The sequence below is a fragment of the Mustela erminea genome, chromosome 14 (assembly GCF_009829155.1).
Source record: "Mustela erminea isolate mMusErm1 chromosome 14, mMusErm1.Pri, whole genome shotgun sequence".
Classification (NCBI taxonomy): Eukaryota; Metazoa; Chordata; class Mammalia; order Carnivora; family Mustelidae; genus Mustela; species Mustela erminea.
The window spans coordinates 65137208-65153594 of record NC_045627.1 but is presented as its reverse complement, the minus strand read 5'-3'; the positions used below and the strand labels follow the sequence as shown (position 1 = coordinate 65153594).

At 36.3% G+C, this 16387-nt stretch overlaps 1 protein-coding gene across 12 annotated transcripts in view; it reads right to left on the bottom strand.

Moving 5' to 3' along the window:
- Window positions 1-16387, bottom strand: part of BTRC (beta-transducin repeat containing E3 ubiquitin protein ligase) — a 180861-nt gene that overhangs the window by 88511 nt on the left and 75963 nt on the right. The window contains exon 1 of one of the 12 annotated variants that reach the window (XM_032312231.1): window positions 1630-1821. The exons of the other annotated variants lie outside the window; for them this stretch is intronic. The gene's annotated coding sequence lies outside the window, so the exon portion shown is untranslated. Of the gene's footprint in view, window positions 1-1629; window positions 1822-16387 lie in introns of those variants that run through there. 12 annotated transcript variants of the gene reach the window in all.

Genomic DNA, 16387 nt, shown 5'->3' with positions numbered 1-16387 from the left:
AAAGCAATATAAAGTCTCTGTCAAGCTGAACCATTTGGATCAGTAGCAAGGAGAAATAATAATAAAAAAGAAGTTCATTTCTGGGCCTTGTGCATTTATGCTAGTATGCAGAAACTGATTAATTGTCATAGTGTGCTGGTCTTCTATACTTCAGATTTCTACTTCTGGAGTAGATTTTGCATGCTAATATAATCATTCTCCCTCTTGAGACATTAGCAAATAATCAAATGAAAAACAGGATCATAATTTACTGAGATTCGAGCAATTCTCTATGCAAATTTGACTTGTTATTGCTGCTGCCTCGTTAATCTGAATGCCTTTGACAAACTCCTTTGATTTATGAACTCGTGACAACTCCAATGTGTATATATTTTGCTAGATTGACATTATCATTAAGAGTGGGTGGACTGAGCTCACATGAATGGCTGATTTTATTCGCTGGTGTCTGCTGCTCAACAGCTGAGCATCTCCTCCTCACAAAGCCCCTGAGCGTCAGGCTCTTCCCATCTTCCCATCCATTCATCATCTCGATGTTAATTGGCCCAGGCTTTAAGCAAATTTTCAACACGATTTAAAGGCACGATGACACTGATTACTGACCCTCTGCCATACGGTGCCTATTGATTAACCTGACAGAGATGATGAGCTTGAGGGAAACTAGGTGTGTGGGGACCTCAAGGGGAAAAAATATATTGTCTATGCAGGCAAACACTTGTCATTACCTCACAAGCCAGAATTTGCACTGCACACATTCTTAAAACACACTACGGCTTTAGCACCTACAGCTAACACAGAAAGTGCTTTCTGTATTCAGAGATATTACAAATATGTCATGTCAAAGCACATGACACATTCGGTATTTAGAAGAACTCCCCAGATACATGGCTGCCTTTCAACCAATTATACTTGTGCTAGCTGATGTATGTATTTTCGGTTAAATTCAAAGAAAGTGCTGGGTGGCTTGGTAGTGTTGTAGCCTATGAGAAGAGAATTAGAATAGGAAAACAAACTAGATTCTTAAAAATAAATAGAGAAAGGAAGAAAGGAAGGAGTAAAATTGCTGTCATTCTACCACTACTATAATAAGTCGCCATTCTATCTCTTAAAATAAGAGATACTCTAAAAAAGGAAGAAAATAGCAATCTGATTTTATAAATTTATTTTCTGTTCTTTAAATACTGCTAACCTTGATTCCAACTGTCAAAAGTATTCCTGGCACAGAAATTACCAATAACTGAATATCTTAAAAAAAAGCTAAGTAATATTTAAGTCTAACAAACATACCCCTTAAATTCTTGCTTGCCCATTTTCAACAGCTGCTATACAAACTGCTCTACTTAGGGAAATCATTCAGGATCTCTTAAGTTAAGCTTGGTGAGAAAAACTAAATGCTTCATTATTTGAGGGGGGGAAAAAGTAAGTTCATAATTAATAGTTACTGAGCTCACACATTAGTAACAAAAATCTGCTTTAAAATATTGCGACATCTACAAATTTACACAAGCAAACTCACGCAGCACACCATCAGGGATCAGACAAAAACCACCTTTAGATAGGGAAGGTTCTTATTTAAAACAAAGCTAACAAAATACGCTCCCTCTGGCCACACATATCGCCTTGTTTACTTACGAGTCCTGGGGGGACAGCCAATATACAATTTTAAACACGGAGATTTTGGAGCAGCACTAACAGTTATTTCAGAGCTAAAATAACAGAAAACTGAACAACAGCCCAGCTGTAGTCTCTATTACAGTGACATGGGCTGTTAATGTAAGAGATCAAATGTTTTTCAAGTCAAACAGCATTGGTGCCTGTTATACTGGAACATGTAGCTTACTCCCTAAAAGCCTGCCTCCTGCTCTTTTAAGATAAACAAGCTCAACTAAGCACTGAGATACTCTGATAAGAAGGATGGAAGAGAGGGAGCTGCACCACGGAGTGACAAGGCAAGGGCATGAGCAAATGCGCTTTTGTTAACTTTCGATTTATAGAATATATCATATTATAGCAGTTTAATACTTCACCATTAAAAGTATAGTTACAGCTATAAGAGAAGGACAAATTTCTGTCCATACATTTGGGAATCCAAAAAAAAAAAAAAAAGGCTAAAACAGTTACCTGTTTTATGAATAGGACAGATATCACATAGCATTTGAACACGGTCAGCTTCGTGGCTTAATCAAAGGTTTGAACATCAATTCAGGAATGACTGTGAGTATATAAGAGTCTGTAATTATGTTAATATGCTCCACATCAGAAGTCAGTCTATCTAAACTCTAAAGGTTTTTGATTCCAAAGGCTTGATTTAAAAACAAAAAACTTCATACCTTGTCCTTTCGAGTAGACTTTTTATTTGATTCCGCTTAACATCCCAGTGAGGTCACCAAACTACTTCTATTTGCAACAATGTGCCTTGGTATTTTAAAAATCCCAAGAGGCTTGCTAGGGGCATTTATCTACTACGGTAGATTGTTTTTCTTGAGAGAACTAAGGCAACTATCATTCATTCAGGGGGAAAAAAGAAGTTTCATATGTTTCACCATTTAAAATACAATTGACAATGCACAAAGTAGCTAAACACGCATGGTAAAATAAACAAAAATTCACCAGGGAGACTGGGATTAAAAGACACTCGTAATAAGAAACCAAATTTACCTATCATGTGAACAAAAGTGTAACTAGCTTACTTTGCCTCTCTTACCTTTAAATCTACATGACTCTTAAAGAATGTTTTTTTGTTCTCCTTTTCAAGATAATACCTTTATGACTAGATGTTTAGGACAGAGCCTTTCATGCCACAATTTTCTTTCCTGCCCTATTTATACACTATTTCATCCAGAGATCCTCTGCATATAGTTTATGTGTATTAAAAGGCAAACATTTGCTTCTACTAATAAGGACATCTGGTTATTTTTGTAACTCAAAGACATCTGCATTCTGTAGATCTTTTTGATTCCTCAAAATGGGGTTGAGAACTATAGAACCCCTTAGGATGCATGCCAGAATCCTTTTTCTCTGCTGATCAGTTATTTCTGTCACCCCGCTCCTAAATTTTTTTCTGCTAAATGACTCTCGTCACCTTGGGTATCTTCCTTGATTTGGTATTCTCATTTTATTACAATTCAACGTCATGAAAAAAATTAAAGGCTCCTTTAAAGTTGATAAACTATAATATACCCAACATCTACATATTGTGGAGTAAAAATGAAATTATTCTACATAAATAAGTAAATTTCTGAAAACCAGACTGGACTAAGTTAAGATTTGTGTTTAGGTGTAGATTTCAATTGTGAACTGTCCCTTGTCTAATTACTCTCCTTTTATCCTTATTATTAAAAAAATTACTAGTTTGTGGGCCTATTATCCTCTGGACTTTCCACTAATTATATAAAGTCTTTATGGGTTTCAGGTCTTTAAAATTACAAATATCATCTCTTACATAGACTTATATAGACTTCTGGTTCCCAAGGGTGGGAAAACATGGTCTATCATAGGACTTGAAGGATATGCCTCAAAGAACTGCAAGGTATCAATAAGAAATCAAAAATCACATTTTGTTTTGTATCCCTTGCTCTCTTCTTAAAATGCCAAATAGACTAACTACACTCCTTACTCAGGATACTTGAGTTTAAGCTATAACTTCTGCTGTTACTGTAAATTTGGCTTTCTCATTTTCTCCTCATCTCCACTACAGACGCTTAAAAAACTACAATGAGGGAAAAACATGTTTTTCTACAGAAAACAGCTAATATCATTTACACTGACTGCGTTCTCATAGCCTCCAAGTAGCCAGATACCAAGGTAGTACTGGCCTGAAGGATTTAAAATTTAAGTACAAGGGGTGCTATTTCTGGAGGGTCAAAGATTATAAATACCAATTCACGTCTTCAATTTTCATTTGTTAATATTACCAAACAACAAATTGAAAATAAAAACAAAACTGATTAACTTGGGAGTTCTACCAGGAATAGTTGAACAAATTTACTTGGAAAGATGGCTAATTTTACTGCCCCAGGAATAAAGAACCCTGTAGGTTTGTTGTAGTTGCTTTAACAAGGCTCTTTGATGTATAACAAATTTAAAAATAGTTTTCTTTTTCTCCAATAGATTTGTTTTCTGTAACAATGCAAATGGTTTCTACTTAAAGGATATGTTTGAGTGTTATTCTAACAAAATTATTTCTCTTAAGCCTATGGCCTTAAATTATTGGAATGCTAGAGAATGGTTATATACATTAAATTTTCCATTTTGCTAATAAGTATACAGAATTTTGTTTATGCATTCCTGACAAATCCTACAATTTGTCATTCCTTTCTACACTGTAACTCTTCTTAATCTAAGGAATCATAACAAATCTCTATTTCCTTTTCTCAGAATTACTTGAAAAGTCACCACAATTTTAAAAAATAAGTTTTACTACCATTTAGCAGAAGTAAAGTTTTCTTTAGAAATATTAATGATCCTTTGTTGACAAAAGAAAAAACAAGTGAGAAACAATCCAAACGTATTCCAGAATTATTCAGTCTTGGATCAGCATCTCAATTTTATTTATTATTTATTTATTTGAGAGAAGAGAGAGAGAGAGAAAGAGTGAGGGAACACAAGCAGGGGGCGCGGGAGAGGGAGAAGCAGGCTTCCCGCCATGCAGGGAACCTGACGCTGGGCTCCACCCAGGACCCTGGGATCATGGCCTGAGCCAAAGGCAGACACTTAGTGACTGAGCCAGCCAGACACCGCAGCATCTCAATATTAAAGTGACCTTTTAACTTAAATGATAATGCTAAAATGATAAGAATTACAATGATCAGTTGATTTAAATTGGCTAATTTAATTAAAATTAATTATAATCAATGATTTTTAAAATCTATTATTAGTATCATCAATAATAACATGTTGTTGTGTTATGGCTGAAAACACTGCTTTACTAACTTCAGAGTTTTATAATGGATGACTGGTTTAACAGAGATCAAACAGTAGTTTTAATACCATAGTACCTGCTCTTACAGCACAGAACCTGTGAATACTGTAACAGCCAACTTTGATATTAAAGTTTGTTTTACCACAATTCCTTCTTCTGGCAACCAATGTAACTCTTGCTCTTGCAACTGAAGACAATGAAGGAAGAGATGACTTCAAAACCAGCTGCCTATCACTGACTGCTGTATGAAAGACATTCTGGGTGGTGGTCGGTAAAGAAAGCATAGCCATTTCTAAATGCCAGTAGTTCCCAGCATCTCTTTTCCTTCTGAGTGGAATGAAGTCTGCAAGCACTGACTGGTGGGTCATTCGACCCACGAGGGCCTGGAAAGGTTTCAAGAATAACAGAGGTCATGTAATTGCCAAAAGAGCATTAGCCACTCAATCATAATGGATAATTAAATGACCTACATGATTCCTGAAATAGCTGCTCTATATTTGGTCTATTACTTGCGTCCCTCAAGATAAGCTACTCGTCTGGTCTGCCTTGACCCGGAGAAGTCCAACCTGCGCCTGAAAACTAGCTGCATGCTTCTATTGCTTTGTAAATCCGCCCCCAACCCCCCGCACCTCCAAGTATCATGCCCCACACTATGCTTTCAAGAGGACACACATAAAAAAAAAATCAATCTTGTATCCTTCTCCCTATTGTGCTCTCTGGAATACAAATGACTAAAGCCAAGAAAAAAAATTAGTAAATTCCTGGTTTAGATCTTTAGGGGATAGAAGAAGAACATAGGAACCACAAAGAAGGAAAGTCATGATAAAAAATTTTTTTAAGTTTTTCTCAATACGCCTCCAAAGAATTTTACATTTGATTATAAAGCTAGTCAGGGCAGCAAGTCATTAAAACTCCAATTGCCCGGACTGCATGTTTGATAGTGTGGGCTATTAGAATCTTTCCTGGCCTAGTTTTTTAGTCCATACAGAAAGCAAACTGCCTCTCAACAAAATGAAATATACCAGGAACCAATTGTTTATATAATAAAAGCAGCAAAAGGAACAAGAATCTCTGTGTGTCACATTTTCATCTTTCTAAATATTGTTCAACAATCTCACTATAATATTTGATTAAAGATATAACCAAATAGAATTCAACAGTATGAAATAGTAAAAATGCACAGAAGTATATGCTTCTTTAGGAGAAAAAGGTCTGCCTGTGGCCTCGGAGTGGCTGCATATCAAGCAAACACAACAGAAAGAGGCAAGAGACAAGTAACCAAAAACAACTACACAATAATGGCAAGGAACAAGGCATGTGAGGGACAAAAGAGCTCACATTTAGAATACCTTGGAGGCTAGTAGGATTTTTCCGTTTCCACAGGAAATTATGTAGCTTGAGGCTACTGGCTACCCTGATCTCTTACTAGTACATGAATGGCTTATTAAACCTAGAACATATCTGTTTTAGTTAACTTCTGGGCAGGGAGGGGGCTGGAGGGGGAGAAGAGAACAAAATGTACTTAAATGCTGAATTTTTTCTCCAGGCTGAATGCCTTTCATCCAATAAGACATTCAAAGCAGTGACCCAGCAAATGGATTGAAAAAGCAATCTTCCGTCCCAGTGCCACATTATCATTCCTATTCAGTATTCTCCATGAGATATCTCAATCAGCTGTGTGTAAGTGACAACGCAGCCCATTGCTGGGTTAATTAAACATTTGACTTTAACACCCTCCCCGTCATTAAGCAAATAAAAACAGATAATTCAAACTGCACTTCATCCTCAGGGTACACAACACACATGTCAAAATTAAGAGAGTCCAAGGCCTCTGGGGAATTCTGTTGGGGCCATAATCAGTTTAAATCTTATCTGGTTTATCAATTATTCTATTGATTAAACCAAACTGGTTATATACAACTCCTCTGCCACATGGGATTGATGTCAGCAGAGCAAGAAAATAACTCCGGGAGGTTCCAAACTGATTTAAAAAGAGACCAACAGACAGACCAATAATAGTCGATTATTATATACCAGTGATCCATACACTGCAAAGTTGATTCTTAGTTTCAGGCGGGTGAAGTGAACTGTTTCCAATCACTATGTCCCCTTTGCTATACCTCAGAGCTGGCTTGAGTAAATTTATGTCTTGGAAGATCAACATATTTTCTACTGATTTAAACAGAAGTACCATGCTCAGCAGCTGAAATATTATAGAAACTAACCCTAAACTGTAACACAATCTCAAACAAGGAAAACTAACATTTTTTCTCATCTTCTTACCTGTCTACATGTAACCAAAAACACACAGGGATGAAAGGGGACATACTTGAAAGTTGATTCTTCTAGAAATATGCAATTACCCAACTATTCCAGTGTCCCCAAACACTGTATTTTTGAAAAAGGGAATCTAAAAAAATCAAAAGCACCTTTAGATACAAAGACCTGACTCCTTTTATTAATTCCAAAGGTAAAAGTCTTCAAAGCCACTAATAACAACGAAAATACAGAGCTGTATCTTCAAATGAAATGTTGATATCTAAATCCCAACATACCAAGTTTCTACTGGATTTTTAAAAACACAATTTAAATATTCCCTGGCTCACTTCATTGTGTAATATCCTTCAAATGTCCAGAATCCTTATCATAAGGCCATGCCCTACTATATATGAGAAAAGCAGTAATAAAACCTAGGGGTAGGGGAAGACACTATATTACACCTGATATTTGTACATTTGTACCTATGTTCTCCAGAAACAAAATTTGTTTACTGCTATGTTGGCACCACATGTGCAATCAACCATAATTTAACTTATCTCCTTCAGATTTTTTGTTCTCCGGCAGACTAAGTAAGAAACCTGCATTAGCATGCTATATTCTACACTCACCACTAGAAATACTGAGGGTGCTATTTGTAATTGTATTCTTTTTAAGAGGTTTGTTCTCTGCAGCTGTTTTCTGCTTGCAGTGTATTTTGTGTAATCAGCACATCATCATAAATACATTGGCTGTTCCCCTGAGGGTAGCTGTCAGTGTTTAATTTACAGAACAACCTGGCCAATGTGAATTTTAACACTATAGCACTAAGGCACAGAGTACCACACTCTGTGAAAAACAGGTTTCTATGAATTTTTATATCAAGGGCTGGTCCCAGGACAATTTAGGTGCTAGAAATAGACTTTTTAAAGAAGCATTTTATACCTCGAATACAATGGACTCTTTCCCATTTAAAGCCTTAGAAGAAGCCCTGAACTAACTATCAAACCACAAGTGGGCTACCGTATCTGGAGACAAGGACTGAAAATCTATGATCCACCAGCAGGAGGCACTGTAATAAATGTTACCCATCTCTTTTTAAGTTAAACATAAAACTACCAAAAACAACACTGCCCCTTAGAAGGTATCCAAAGGCATAAGGAAAAACCATTTAGGGGACAGACTAGTCTGAAATATTGGTATGACTCTTTCTGAGATGAGTTATATGTGATATGAACATCGGTATACAGCTTCCTTACGCTGCTATTAGGCCAAACCTCTAGTTCAATGAAAGGGAAAAATACATTAAACTCATGGTTGTTCACAGAGTAGGTCCCCCAAGTTATATGCACAGTGTCTGGAACATAGGTTCTTAATAAATGTCTAAATACATAACTATAAGCTCCTTGAGGACAGGGTCTGACTCTTAATTTGTGCCCAATACTTTGTACAGTACCCGGCATGCAGAAGGTACTCTATATACGAAATAAATGGAATTGTGGCTAGTTGTGAATGGCAATGTTGTTTGTAAAGCTTTAGAACTATATGATGTCAAAATACGATATTCTAAATCAGTAAAATGCCCTTACAGCCTATAGAGTACATATCAGGTATTTGTTACTTTCATCAAAGCCATTTATAGAAAAAAACCTAAGTAGCTCAATCTTACAATAAAAAACAAACCTGCCTACAAAACACTGGATTATTTCAAACTTACATTTTATTTTAATAAAGATTATATAGAAGAGATCAAAACTTTTATAATACTTTATATATATAGTTTCTTTCATACTGTAAAATTAAAAGATCATTTTAAATGCTCAGAAAGGTAACCAATAGCACTTCTCTATTAGTGAAGTGGTATTACACGCATGCATACACATTCTATAAATCAAGAGATTACGTATATGTATTTTTCTGTGAAGGGTTATTTTACAAGTTAGAATGCTTAAACTGAATCAAAACAATTCATGCTGAGTTCTCTTCATTGTGTTTGCTTTTTAAAGTTGTACAGAATTATACTTCCGTGACGTTTTTCAAAAAGCATTAAATTGTAACTAACAGATTCTTTTTTTAGAAAAGGAAGAGAATTACCTACTTCACTCCTGAGAATCTCAAACTTGCCCAAATTTGTGGTAAAATTAAATTTTAAATGATAAACTAGAGCAACAGAGATTTGTAGAACTTGTTCTAATACTGCTACAATTAAAATGTTTTTCCTATAGCAATCTTGAAATTTTTATAAAGCATACTCATGTATAGCAGAATTTATTAATACTTTTACATTGATCTCAGTATTTTAAAAACCACAAAGAAATTTTATTTAAGAACATTTATTTAACATTCTTCTTTTCCGTGATGCTAAGACATTTCAAAAAAGTAATTCTTTTTTACATTTGTGTCATATGAAAAGCAAAATAAGAAAGAACATGATCCATTAATTCAGTACACTGGATTTGTTTTCACCCATTATATTAGAGGTTAGAAGTTTTAAATTCAGTTGAATGTTTACAACTTAATACTTCTTTTAAAAATTTTTGTGCCTAATAAAACCTATCTTAATTTTTAATGGAGAAATTAATCACCTTCTTTCTTCTTAGATTTAGAATTACAAAAATACATCATGAGACCTTTTGAACTAAACTGCATGGGGTTAGACTGAGGTCACACCAGATCAGAAGACTGCATTCTCTCTTCCCTGGAGACCATGTAGTAGTTCCATAGGCTGCCATTAGATAGCAGCACAGTACACACCATCAGTCATATCTCCCACCGATTCTCCCGTTAAGGCTGGAATTATCTCAGTTATACACACACACACACACACACACACACACACACACACACACACACTCTAATTCAATTAGTGCAGTCGGCAACTCCAGAAAAGAGTAATTCAATTAGTGCATTGTGGAGCTCTACAATACCTCTAAGCAGATGTTCACCATCTTCAGGAACTGGAGCTAGGTTTAAAATACCTGTACCAGATATGCCACTACATTATGTCATTTTTCAAAGTGCTTACATATGCTTTTCTGGCTTCAAAGAAAAGGTGAGGAAACAAACCCAGGCTAAGTTACTAGAGATTTTTCTATCCCCTATACCAAAGAAGGATTTCGGTTTTAGGCTGCAGTAATTAATTACATAATCCAAATTATGTTCAAAAACAAGATGTTTCCCTGTATATTACACTATTACACACTTTCGCAGCACTGCCTCTAGTTATGCATGCCAATTGTAATGAGGACACTGTCAAGGTGGAATGTACTCACAAGGAAGGACAACCAGAATGATAACACCTTCCACCAAAATAAGAGGTTATAAAAATGGCAGGAATGAATACCAATATTTTTCAAAGAAATACTAAAAGAACCAGGAATATTCACCTTGAGAACAGAAAATATAAGCAACATGATAGCTATGCTCAAACATATAAATATATGAACATGAAAACAATTACTCTATTTTACTCTGAAAGGCAGAATTCTAATCACTAAATGGACAAAAAGTTTGACTCCTTGAGAGAACACTTTCTTATAGAATCAGTAGTGATAAAGATAACAAGATGCCTCAACAAGTTAGGCTTGGCAGTGATCAAGCAGAGATTACATGATCCCCTGCCAAATATTTCATAAAGGACTCTTATATGCAACAAAATGGCTTTTTATATCCCTCCCAATGCTGAAATTCTAAGGTTCTATGAATACACTGATTTTTGTTCTTAAGACAAGCCTGGACTTTGGGTAATAAAGCTAATCATTATTCTGGAGGTGTGGCTATATAAAAACCCATGGGCTCAGGCATTTTCAAGTAACTGATACATTAATAATACACTGAGAAGAAGAAATTTTGTACAGTTTCTCTGTGTTAAGATTTAGGGGACTTCATAAAAGTACATATTTATGGCCTTAATTCTTTGATAAGCACTTGCACACCTCTTATTCTTCCAAGGTTGAAAAGAATGGTTTGTTTTTATTCATCCTCAAGAAATCAGACAATGAGAAATCATTTTCTCTAACAATGATATTTTGAACTCCCCCACCCCAAATGAGTCAAGACAGCTTAAATGCAAATCTACATCAATATTTATGCTTTAAAAAATAGAGAGCCATACTTAAGTCAACAGTAACTAATTCTCAGTATTCCTCCCTTTGGTCTTGTACTGTATTTTGTTAAGTGAGGACCTAATTCTGGGTACAAGCGAGCACAGCATTATTTTACAAATATTATCTCCTCTCTTTCAGCATGACCTCAAAGAACAGAATTTAAAAATGTCAAAAATGACTACCACCATTTTCCCAGTGCATTTCACTATGTATTTATGATAGAGACTAAAACTCTCCTGCCTTTTACATTAGTGAACGAGAGCTAAGCTTAACAGCTGTCCTTTAAAAACATCAATATTGTTAAAACAGCAACAACTATCAACAGTGTTAATTCAAGTACTTTCAACACAAACTCCAACTGTTTCATTCTCAAAAAAAATTACAAAAGGTCATTCTCTCTTCAAACTTTACTGGTAGGGGTGCCTGGGTGGCTCAGTGGGTTAAGCCTCTACCTTCGGCTCAGGTCATGATCTCAGGGTCCTGTGATCAAGCCCCACATAGGGCTTTCTGCTCAGCAGGGAGCCTGCTTCCCCCTCTCTCTGCCTACTTACAATCTCTGTCTGTCAAATAAATAAAATCTTTAAAACAAAACAAAACAAAACTTTACTGGTAAGGTCCATGCCCCCCAAATAAGTTAAGATAATAGCACCCATCTATTGATAGAGGAATTTTCTTAGGAAGAAAAAAATCTTAAAAATATAAAATATTTGTTATTTTAAGACACACTGCAACTGAAAACAAATAGCAACAGAAAACACATTCTACTACTAGAAAAATATTTACCAAAAATCTCTGGTTTGGCTTTTTCAACAAAAATTTTCTATTCATGTACTATTAAGTTGCGCTAATGCAAAGATAATGAATCCTTCATATGACCTATTCATCAAACTTACTATAAATATGAATTTTGCACATTTAAAAAGTCCTTTTTCTTGCTAAAAAATTTTTTTTAAAGATTTTATTTATTTATTTGACAGAGATCACAAGTAGGCAGAGAGACAGGCAGAGAGAGGAAGGGAAGCAGGCTCCCTGCTGAGCAGAGAGCCCGATGCGGGGCTCGATCCTACCACCCTGGGATCATGACCCGAGCTGAAGGCAGAGGCTTAACCCACTGAGCCACCCAGGTGCCCCCTTGCTAAACTTTTAAGTCTTTCATAATGAGTCACTTCCCAAAGACACTGGATAATTAGAGCAATAAATAACACAGCTGGGTTAATTTGGAGGTGACTGACAATACTGTTAAATAGGAGGCTATCTATATAGTAGGCTATCAGTTTAACCATGTTAATCCACCTCTTCTCTTTACCCACCACTGCTTTCCCAACCACCTGCCTCCACGGAAACAGAGCAGAGACCTAAACTGATTCTTCCTTACAACAGAGTGTTCCATAAACCCCCAGATTAATGAACTAACCCAACTTCAGTCTCCCTATTGCCCATGCCTCACAGCCTGCACTTATGTTCCAGTGTTAAGTTTATTTGGCTCCATCAGCCCAGTTCTCTTTAACATTGTCCCTTCTCATGCATTTAAGGCAACTACCTCCAACCCCATCAATGAGAGCAGACAAATGGGGGAGAAAGGAATGAACTGCAAACACCTCAAACAAGAAAGGTTGCTTAAAAAACCAAGTGTCACATTCTGACAGTTCAATATTTCATAGCCAATACAAGGAATGTGCAACGACACTGCAACTTTAAATCTTTTCCTCCTATGTCAGTCTCTCTTTCTCTCATTGTAATGCCAAAGGGAACAGCAATCAGAGTGGAGATGTTCAACGTGATAGAGGTCAGGACACCACCGGATCAACGTAGCAGAAACACGACCTTGTTTATTTTTTTTTCCACAGTATTATTGTTTACAGGGTGCTTTGCTCGTGTACCTTGTGGTTCTTAGCTAAAAGATGAAATTACAGCCCAGGATGAAGCGCTCAGGCACACATCCAATTTGTGTTTCCATCTCAGAAAACAAAAAGCTTCTAAGGCCCTCAGGCTGCCATTCAAACTTGGAGGCTGACATTTTTAACAGCATGAACCAGAGACTGGCAGAGAGAATGATATAATGCATTTCTGACTTGTCAATCAAAGACCTCACCTCTGCTGTCTTGTAAACAGTTGGGGGCCATCTAACTACATTCATAAACCTAGGGAGAGCTTACTGCCAGCTGGGGTGCTGGAGCCACATGCTCTGGCTTCTATTCACCAAAATCATGATTCAGTTTTATAATCTCACTGTAAATAGCGCATAGGCACATTTCCAGGACTACTGGAATAGAACCACAGTAGGGAATACAAAAGAGATTCTGGTCAAATACTGCGTTATTTTCAAGCTATTGGAATCCTGTACCCATTTTATCCTCATTTTACCAATTCCCCCCAAAGAACTGCACTATACTGCAACTGAAATGCTTAAAAAAATTAATAGCCTGCCAATCTGAAAATCTAGGAGAAATATACAAATATCATATTAGAAATTTCCCTTATGTTTTATTACCAGTAAAGAAACAGGCACTCACCTAAAAACATGGCTCATGCAAAGGGGAGAAACTGCAATGAACAATAGCAACTGTATTTTAGTGAAACTAATTATGTGCTTTCTTTCAAATATAAAACTTTACATGTTATACAAAAGCTTTGTATTTGCTAATCTGAAGTACTGCACTATGTGTATTTGTGTGTGTGCATGCGAAACATGCAAACAAAATGAGTATTATTGCTCTAGTCTTTCCCTTCTGTTTATGACCTCTAACACAAAAAAATTAGACCAAATCAAGCTAAGATTCAAACTTTTTGCTAAAGGATAATATACATACACTCTTTCTTAATGTCAATTTTACAGGGCACAGAATTCCAATTTAATTCATATCAAGACACAGATACTAGGTTTGCAACAAAGGTCTTGAAGATTTGAATGGTACACCTGAGAACTTTAAAAAGCAGATGACAGATAACCCAGCATGGGAAGGTACACTGCAACAAGCCGTTTCATAATGATGTACTACATCTTAGATCCAAATAACTATTTCAAAATATAATAGACTTAGTCTCCAGAGGACTGGGCCAGAGAATATAGAAAAACTCAAAGCTACTCAACATCACTCTCAGGAAAAACAAAACTCATGGGTATCACTTCCCAACAGGAAAGTATTAAAATTCTTAAGAGGCCTATGCAGCTAAACAAGTGAATTTTTTCCCCCCAATGAGGCTGTCATAAATAACCTACATTTCCCTCTTCATGAAAAATGACAAATAAGTTTCCTAAATGCTGCCTATCTACCAAGATTGCACATCTTGACAGTCCACATAAAATACCAAGTCTAGAAACTAACACAAGGAAGGACAGCAAGACAATAAAACACTACGACATAAAGCAGAACAATAGTGAAAGACGGTGCAAAAGGCTATGCCAGTCCAAAACCACCGACAATGACTCCTGAACAGCACAAAAAGAACTCCTATGATACTCTGGCCTCTACCCAGCACAAAGATGGGAGTAATAAGCAGGTAATCTGGGAATATAAAGAAAGTAATAGCATCTTAGAAGATACAGGTCCATCTTAACTGCCCACAGCAAGAATTTGTGTGATAAGGACAGTGCAACCACAGAGGCTCTCATCACCCTTAGTTTTCATCCATTCCATTCTTCCAGTCTGTGCTTCCTAACCCTGGGGCAACCCCAGGCCCTTTGGGTACCTGTATTCTTCCTCTGGCCATTAGGGGTCATGTTGAATTTAAAGCAATTAGGGAAAATCCAACATTATTTAACATAAACAAAAGATAAGCCCTCTTTACAGAACAACCCGACCTGGGATAGAGCCTCCCCATCCCCCGCATCTGGCTCCCCGCTCATCGGGGAGTCTGCTTCTCCCTCTGCCCCTCACCTCTGCTCATGCTCGCTCACGCTCTCTTTTTCTTGTTCTCGCTCTCAAATACATAAAAATTAATAAAAAAAATTTTTTAAAAGAATGATTAGGAAAAAAGTTTTTAAGGAAATGATTATCTCACAATAAAATAATCTGGTTTAATCTAAACACTGGATGATGATGCACATTAGCCTGTAAATGAACATTACCAGCATCATAGGCATGTCAAAAAATACTCAGCAAAACTTGAAATTATATTGTATTTAATATATAATTGTATTTAAATAACCTAAGTGGGCATATTGAAAAATAAATCGGTCCTAACGATTCCTCCAAGAAAAACTACTTCCAGGAAAAGGTAAAATGCAGCAAATTCAGTTCATCTCTCCTTTTCTTAGTGAAATTTGTATCAACAAATGTTGAAAGGGTAGAAGCTGAACAGTAAGTTCCAGTGTTAGCTAAAATGTTTTTTTAAATCTATAATTATACTTTCCTTTTAAGAAATGATCATCAGGGGCTCCTGGGTGACTCAGTCAGTTAAACATCTGCCTTCAGCTCAGGTCATGATCCCAGGGTCTTGGGATCCCCCAGCACTGGGCTCCCCGCTCATCAGGGAGCCTGCTTCTCCCTCTCCTCCTTACTCTCTCTATCTCTGCCGCTATCTCTAGCTCTCCAAAATGTAATCTTAAAGAAAGAAAGAAAGAAAGAAAGAAAGAAAGAAAGAAAGAAAGAAAGAAAGAAATGCTCAATAATATATTTCCAACATTTTGCACATGTACTTTAATTTTGTGCCTAATCAAGCCTAAAGGGTCGCTTTCAGTATGCTTAATGAATTCCATCTTTTCTCTAGACTGTTGTTTATCACTACTATCATCATTTTAATTTTCCCAGTGTCTATTCTTTCATAGAATAAGGGTAAAATGCAATAAAATAGTCAAATAATTGCACAAACATACACTGATGTGAAGATAAAAATGTTGACATCATTGAAACTGAACTGTTAACTGGCTTGTACTGCCACTATTTAATAGCTTGAAATGTACATTTGTTCATCAACAAGAGTCCAAATTCAGCACACAAAATCTAATTCAGAGGGGATCATCATAGTGTGAGACGTATGAAAGCCAAATTTGTAAAATTTGAGGACTGCCCATAAGTTTCAGCATGGTTTCATTTTTTCCATGTAAATGTACTGTGGTCTTTGGAATGTTTAATTATCATGACTTCTTACTGAATACACAACAGTT